At 37.1% G+C, this 8,462-nt stretch overlaps 1 non-coding gene across 1 annotated transcript; it reads left to right on the top strand.

The window, feature by feature from the left end:
* Positions 1–5,932: 5,932 nt before the first annotated feature.
* On the top strand, positions 5,933–6,039 carry LOC136838392 (U6 spliceosomal RNA). The gene has a single exon (XR_010852972.1). It is a non-coding gene; the product is annotated as a U6 spliceosomal RNA (small nuclear RNA).
* Positions 6,040–8,462: the final 2,423 nt, after the last annotated feature.

Raw genomic sequence — 8,462 nt, forward strand, 5'->3', positions numbered from 1 at the left:
GGCAGGATAGGTAGGGGAATGGGAGGGTAGGGGAGACATCCACCCTCCTCCTGCAAACCTGTTTGTCCGCCACGGGTGGGGGCGGGGTAGGTAGGGGATCGGAAGGGTATGGGACACAGCAGCGCTGATTTCCAGCGCGCGTAGCGCGTGCCAACAAGCTCTTATATAAATAAAGTGCTACATAATGATTATTATAGGTCAAAAGGTGAACCACTGAAGGACTTGGTCTATTTAGTTGAGAAATGGGTGATGATATGCATTGCTTTGGCCATTGCTGTTGCATACATTGCTGAAGAGTGACAGCCGTTGCAGGTTGACAACTCACAGAGGATATCTGCTCAGACGATGCAGTCTGCATATACTAGAATGCTTGTAGGTGGACGTATGCAGCTCTCGTGTTGACATTAAGTGGTGACATGTCTCTCGTGTCATAATCAGTGGATGGTAATGACCGTGGTAATGATGCTTTTAGATATCATGGGAATTACAATGGAGCTGTTCTATTTCCAACCGGAATGTACAATATGCCTCATAAGTACATGGACAAAATCCTTAGTATATTGTTCTGAGGACATGACCTCTTTGTTATATTTCTTGTTTTACTACAAATCATGTGAGCTATTCTGTAAAAAAAAAATGCTATCATATTGGTCATCATCAAGTATATTATATCCTTCAAAACCATAAGAAACATTTGTCTCCAATCACATATTGAGATTTTCGTTTAAGAACATTTCTGTACTTTCTGAAGGCTTTTGCTTAGCAGCATAGCCGTCTATTACGCAAGATTTTTTTATAAGTAAAGTGATAATATTCAGAAAAGATAAAACGTAGAAGGAGCAAAAGATGAAAAATTCTTTCTTTGCTCTATTGCGGGACCAGTTAATTTGATTTGGTTGCATTCATCTATCCCAACTATTACAAATCTCACTTGCTTACAGAATAATACGTATTTCCTAATATATTTTGGTTTTCATTCGCCCTGATATATGTCAGTTAAACGAATCTGAATTAATGTTTCCACATTGATTACAACAAATAGTCAGTCAGAAGAATCTTTCGCTCCTTTTCTCTTGTCCTATTTGGAGTACTTACCTTTATGAAAATTAGATTAAACATTCTGACCAAATATTTTATTTTCCAAAAACTTTTAAAATCGGTATTCCTAAATATCAATATACACTGGATAGGGTGTAACACACGAAACGCTTGGCATTTCCAGATACATTTTCTGGTGTTAATGATGCACGCAGACACACACATATATATATATATATATATATATATATATATATATATATATATATATATATATATATATATATATATATATATATATATATATATATATATATATATATATATATATATATATATATATATATATATTTACATATGTATATATATTTACATATGTATATATATATATATATATATATATATATATATATATATATATATATATATATATATATATATATATATATATATATATATATATATATATATATATATGTCCTCACGTGAAAAAAAAAAAGGAGGTGCTAAGACTTTCAGCTTTTATTCCAAAGTCATCTTCAGGGTAATAGTTTTAGTATCCTGACGATGACTTTGGAATAAAAGTTGAAAGCCTCAGTACCTCCTTTTATTTTCACGTGGGAACTTCTTATATACTTCATCCACCGGACTATTGTGGAAATACAATATATATATATATATATATATATATATATATATATATATATATATATATATATATATATATATATCAAATGCCCCACGGCAACTCCAGGTGCAGGGCACACTGGCCAGGGTATATCCTTCCGCCCTTGGGCTTTCGAAGAAAAGAGTGGAGTACATCCCAAGCTGAAACCAGGGGTTTCCGGAATCCCTGTCACACAGCTTTCTGTAATTTTATTCAGCCAGTCTGCCTGTTAATACACTTTCAGTCATATACACTATACAACCATAGCCCAATAGAACTTATAATCTCCCGTCACTTACCGACTTTCATTTAAATATTATTTAGCAGTTTTTATATATCAACACCACCGGAACAGAATAAACTGATTCTAACCCCATCTACCCATTTCACCTTTCTATTCTTTAGCAGAATTTTAGTTCAAGTGTGGACAAATCCCTTCATCCAAACTCCCAGCTCAAGCATCAGAAATGACGGTGAGTCGTGAAGGCATATGATGTTTGATCAGATAAAATTTAAAGCATCACCAAAAAATTACTTAGTGCTGTTATTCATTAGCATTGCAATGCATGAAATCTTAGCCTTCAGAAAACTTTTACCCCTGAAGCCGATCTTTGTTATTCATCTGTACAATGTACATTCTATTCTTGTCTATATCAATGGTTTTCAGCCTGTTTTGCCCAATGAACCCTTTCACCATATGTCAGAATGTCAAATCGCACCCGCCTGTTTCCAAAAGGGTGCATACCAAATAATATGCACCAAAATGCTAACACAAACACAAATGGTAGCTGAGAGAAAACCCAGCGTGACCTCTCAGCGTTTTGTGTGGCCCTAGAGCCAGTTTGACCCTGTCAATCTGTGGTCGCATTTCCCCCCCACCCCCCTTGAAACTCTGAAATTCCCCCCTAGGGGGGAATTCCCCCCCTGGTTGATGACAACTGGTCTATATAGTCATCTGTTTTTGGAACAATTCTCTTACTTCTCTCTTAGTGACGAAAGGTCTTTCTTGCACCACATTCATCTAGGATCTGAATGTTTTTGAATTTCTCTCTCTCTCTCTCTAAGACCAAACAGCAGGTGCAATAATTCCTTCAGTATCAAAATCATGTCTCGTTAAACTCGCGTAAATATGTTAGAGGAAACAAGGTTACCCGTGAAAAGCGAAAGCGAAATGGACATATATTCCCAAGCTTCTGGAAACGACAACCGGAGGAAAAATGTTGAAGATGAAAGAAAATAGCAGATATTCTCAGGTATGTTGAATATTCACATGAAAAAAAAAATATATCATTTTGTCTTTTATTTCGCCACTGTATTTGCTCGTTGTGTATACACAGCCGTTCTTTGTAGTTGCAGTTGTTGCTGGATTTCGGTTCTTCCCGACCTCAAACATTTACTTGTGAAAACTCTTTTCAAAGTTATCCGGGATGATGCGGGAAGGGATTGCCTTTCAGTTCGGTTCCTGAATTTCCTATTCTCTAGCAATATCTAAGCTCTATTTGGTAAGAATGAGAATAAATAAAAAAAAGCAACAACAAAAAGACTAAAAAGTTATTTTGAAAATGAATTAAAGAATATGTGCATTCGGATAAAGAACTGAAGAGAGATTTGGTGTGTTAATGGGTCTAACAGTATGCAAACACGAACATCTCTCATGTTTTCTTAGTCACATTTTGTAGACAAGCCTTGTTCAACCTTAGTCAAGTTACTGACCTGGAAACTTCAAAATACTTAAATTAAAATGTACTAATATATTGAAAGATAAATATATTTTGGAATCTAAACCTAAAAATCTAGTAAGATTTATTGCATTTCTCTCTCTCTCTCTCTCTCTCTCTCTCTCTCTCTCTCATAGTATTTGGCTGACTTTTTAACCTTTAATCTTTTTTAATAAATTTTGACCTTTGAAAATCAAACACAAACATACAAGTTATCATTAATAGGAAAAATAAATATTTTATTCCTTAGAAAATCAAATCCCTCCAAACATATAACCATGCGATTATAAAAAGAGAAGGCCCGACAGGAAGCGAGACGTGGATGTCATAAGGTAAGGAACAGCTGGAGTGAGCAAAGGTAAAACGATTCCGGACCGAGCACAGAGGAATAGTCATTTGGGGTGATGGAATTATGCTAAACCATCGCCCCAGTAACACACTAAATCTCTCTTGTGTATACACAGCGAGGAAATACAATGACGAAATAAAAGACAGAATAATACTTCATCTGAATATTCAACATACCCGAGAATATCTGCTATTTTCATAGTGTTCTGAGCAGGTATTTAATGAAGCGTGTGTCTCCGTAATACCCTCTAGGGTCGTTTAATATCGAATCCACTATACCTTGAGAATAACATCCAATTTGTTGTTATTAAATACTAAATTCAAGAGCAAAAGGAAAACTCAGGTAATCTACAACAAACGCAATGGAGAGTCTAAAAAGAGAATAATTATTGTTGTCTTTGACTTACCTGAGGAATCAAGATCCTTGTACAAAACTCCAGTCAGTCTCAAGTTCCTGGTACTCTTGATTGCCCTAATTACAATAATCAGAGCTTGGGGCCCTGGAAGATGCACTTCAATGTTTATGCTAGCTAAAAATTCATGATGGTAACTTTTAGCAATATCAGTGGACAGATACTGCTATGTTGCCTGGATCCGTTTCATTTCATAGTCTCCAGAATACCGTAGTTGCACCTTTGGAAGAATTTTTTTTTTTAATCTAGTTCTGCAGACGTACTACATGCGACCACCGCGGCCACATTATGTGATTCTAAGAATTTTGTCTAGGCGATAGAGTAATTAGAACAGTCTCTCTTTTTTTATTATTTTATCATTTTGATAAGATGAGAGAATTATTTCCCTCAGGTATTCATCTATAACGTTATTTGGAGCCTCGATGGCTCAGTCGGTTACAGCAGCAGCTTCGGACTTCGTAGAGGTCTGTGGCGCGGGTTCAAATCTGCAGCCGACTGATCAGAGAGGCAGACACTTTGCTATCCGTGTAGACATCCCGGGATTATATATGTAATCAACGGATAGGTTTGCTTAAAAGCAAATGGGTGTTACAGACTAAATACACACAAAACAAAGCCACTACAACACCTTCTAAAAACATAACAAACATGTCACACGTCTCGAACTCTCGCCCTACCCGCGCAACAACTTCTCGCTGCTGGGAAGAAAGGGCGTTGGGTCGGGTACGATACATGAAACGTACGCTACCGGGGTCTAAGCGATGTCAGGCAGGGCAGCCGATCGAGACTACAGGTCTACCCCAAAGCCAAATCAAAAGTCCTTCAAAAGAAGCATCGTTTACCCCATACAAAAATGGGAAAAATGCACGTTAAAAAAGAAGAAGAAGAAGAAGATTCATCTATAACGTTATTTCATTGACGGTGGAACGTGAAATACTCTTTCAGCTATTCTCTCTCTCTCTCTCTCTCTTTCTCTCTCTCTCTCTCTCTCTCTCTCTCTCTCTCTCTCAAACAAAAAGTGAAAGAAGAGTTTCCTAGATGAACTCCAGGAACTATGATTTCTCTCTCTCTCTCTCTCTCTCTCTCTCTCTCTCTCTCTCTCTCAAACAAACAAACAAACAAAAAGTGAAAGAAGAGTTTCCTAGATGAACTTCAGGAACTATGATTTCTCTCTCTCTCTCTCTCTCTCTCTCTCTCTCTCTCTCTCTCTCTCAAACAAACAAAAAGTGAAAGAAGAGTTTCCTAGATGAACTCTAGAAACTATGATTTCTCTCTCTCTCTCTCTCTCTCTCTCTCTCTCTCTCTCTCTCTCTCTCTCTCTCTCTCAAACAAGAAGCGAAAGAAGAGTTTGCAAGATGAACTCCAGGAACTATGATTTATTACTCAATAAATCAAGGCCAGGTAAAGGTCCTCTAATAAATCTTCAGGGATGAGTTTAGGGTGAGGAAAGTAGAGGGAAGATCGAGGCGTGTTATTTGACCATGGGAATCCTTTTCAGTGGGTAAAGTTCATCTTTTATATCAACGAAGATTAAAGTCTCTGTATCGCAATTTTTTTGCTCCTCTTTCAACTCAAAGGGCTGTCTTTTTTTTCTTGTCTCTTGTCATTTAACTACCTTATTACAATTCCTTCACTTAAACCCCTCACCGAACGCTTCGTCAAAATCATATCGTCTTGAAATTAACTCGGATGAACGGAAACTTTCGAACGTTTCTTTTGTCTGTTTTCCAACCTTTCTAAAGCACATTGTGCTTGCCTCTGCAGTACATGTGCTAAAACTGGAACGATACAGAGAAGATTAGCATGGCCTCCGCGCAAGGATGACACGCAAAATCGTGAAGCGTTCCATATTTTTGCGTGGAAGCATATGCCTTTTTTGCATATTTTTAAAATTTCATTTTTCATTAATCATTTAGTCCCCGTGCTTAGCCTATGGCTTAGACCTGGTACTCCATTTCATTTTAATCCTTCGAGCCAGCCCTATGAGAGCTGTTAATCAGCTCAGTGGTCTGGTTAAACTATTTTAATATAATAATAATAATAGTGTGAAACACATTATCAAACCTACTAACGGTAAATTTTCTTGATCATACCGCTGATGTTCCAGATTTAGCCCAGCTATCAGCTGTAAGAACTTTTCCTATATTTATATAATTACATGCTTCTGTTTACAATATCAAATGATTTTGAAAAAATGCATCCTTTAATTGCATCATTTGTTGCGTTCGGACACTAAAAGAATGCATTTCTTGAGGATACAGTGTAGGATAATGTTTCCAATTTTGAAACCTGGCAGCAAAATACACATTGAAATAATATGTAGTCTCATATCTTAGTTTCATCCATCACCATGTATCCGAGGACCCATTCATATGACTGCCATTTGATATCGAAAGAGTTGTCCGGTACTCAAATCTCCGAGGTCTGAGTAACACTTTTGCCACAGCCCAAAATGGGTTTGCAAATGAGCTGGCTTATGTTCTTTTTATTTTACTTTCTCCTCTAAATCCAAATTTGTTATCTTTACCTTGGATACCTTTCTTTTTCCCTGAATGAAAGTTACTTTTTGATGCTCCGAGCATAACTGTAATAAATTTCTCCTGGTTTTGCCAAGTTTGATTTGAGAGGAAGCAAAACATGGAGGTTGTCACGAAATACAAGAGGAATTTTACTGTTGGTAATCAGGAGAATGAATGAACAGATATATAAAATAACAAGAATAATAGCCAAAGTTGAATGACAAACACTTACTTCAATAGGAAAGGTACAGAGACAGGGCACAGAACGATGCAACAAGCTTAAAAGAGCCATGTGCCTTTAGAGAGAGAGAGAGAGAGAGAGAGAGAGAGAGAGAGAGAGAGAGAGAGAGAGAAAATAAAGCTAACAGTTGGTGCCAGCGCTTAACGGCACTAATAATTCATGATGTTTCCCTTCCAGCTTTTTAGAATCTGTCTGACACTGCATGACACAAACTCACTCCCCAAAAGCGGTGCACATCAGTGCAGCAATAACGACTCTTCTTATACTGCTTATTTATGCCACGCATGGAAGCGCACTTTCCGAATTCTCACAAGCCTCCTTGCTTTCGTTTTCATCTTCCTTGTATCCCTATCCAGAAGTTGACTAGCTCTCTTCCTGCAAGTATGTCTTCTTCTCTTTACAATCGCGCACGTAACACGGGAACCTGAAGTATTTACGGGATAGGAGAATTCAATGACCGAAAACCTTCAGTCAACAATTTCCCGCGGCAACCTTCGGTTATCGGATAAACTCGCAGAGTTTAGCCGAGGTAAATATTTGAAGTCGGGGAAGAGCAGAAATTAAGCAAAATAAAAAGAGAGAGGGTTGGGTATGTGCCCTGAGCAAGCACAGCAGCGAGAATGAAAAGAGGGGGGCAATATTTTTCGTCTCGATTATTCGACCTGTTAAATATTTCCTCCCTCTCGTTTTAATTTTAGATCTCCTATTCAGCAGAGTCGTTCGGCGACTGCATATTTGGTTTTTTACAACTGATTTTTTCGCTCGCAATCTTTTCTAATGAAAGGTCAACATGGCCGTCTTTGATGGTGAAAAGAATGTTGCGCCCCGACAACTCTGTCTTTCCAGCCTGGATGTTGGGAGAGTGAGAGATTTACCGCTTTCCAGGCTGGGATACTTTGCCAAGATCAACTCTTAGACTTCAGGCGATGATAGTTTTAAATATCACTTAGACTTCCACAGACAAAAAGCCAGAAAACAGAAGAAAACAGGAGGAAAGTGGGAATATAGATATAGTAGACACTGCATAGCTGCATAAAAAAATAACCCAGACCGCTTCACCAAAGAGTATGGATAAATCATGATTATTATCACATGACATAGACGACGGAAAACTGTAAGATGCTTGTATCTCTCAAAACACCACAATACATATCACCAGCCATCAAAGAATTGCATTCATTAACCTGACCTAGATGTTGAATTAACACTTCATAGTCCCTTGAACGTCACCTTATCTCCATTTTTATTAAAAATGTTGTTACAGAAAGATTTCTGTCTCCTAATATTGGTTATTTCCTAACATAAGAAATTTCTTCATCAACTTCAGATGAAGAAAGGTGCACACAGTTGCTGATATATACAGTTATTGCAATTATTAGAATCCTCCATCATTATGATGTAGTTTGTTGTTTCGTTCATATTATTATTATTATTATTATTATTATTATTATTATTATTATTATTATTATTATTATTATCTAGCCCTCGTGGAATTTAGTAAGAAGGTAGTATATGGAT

Source organism: Macrobrachium rosenbergii, chromosome 4 (assembly GCF_040412425.1).
Source record: "Macrobrachium rosenbergii isolate ZJJX-2024 chromosome 4, ASM4041242v1, whole genome shotgun sequence".
Lineage (NCBI taxonomy): Eukaryota > Metazoa > Arthropoda > Malacostraca > Decapoda > Palaemonidae > Macrobrachium > Macrobrachium rosenbergii.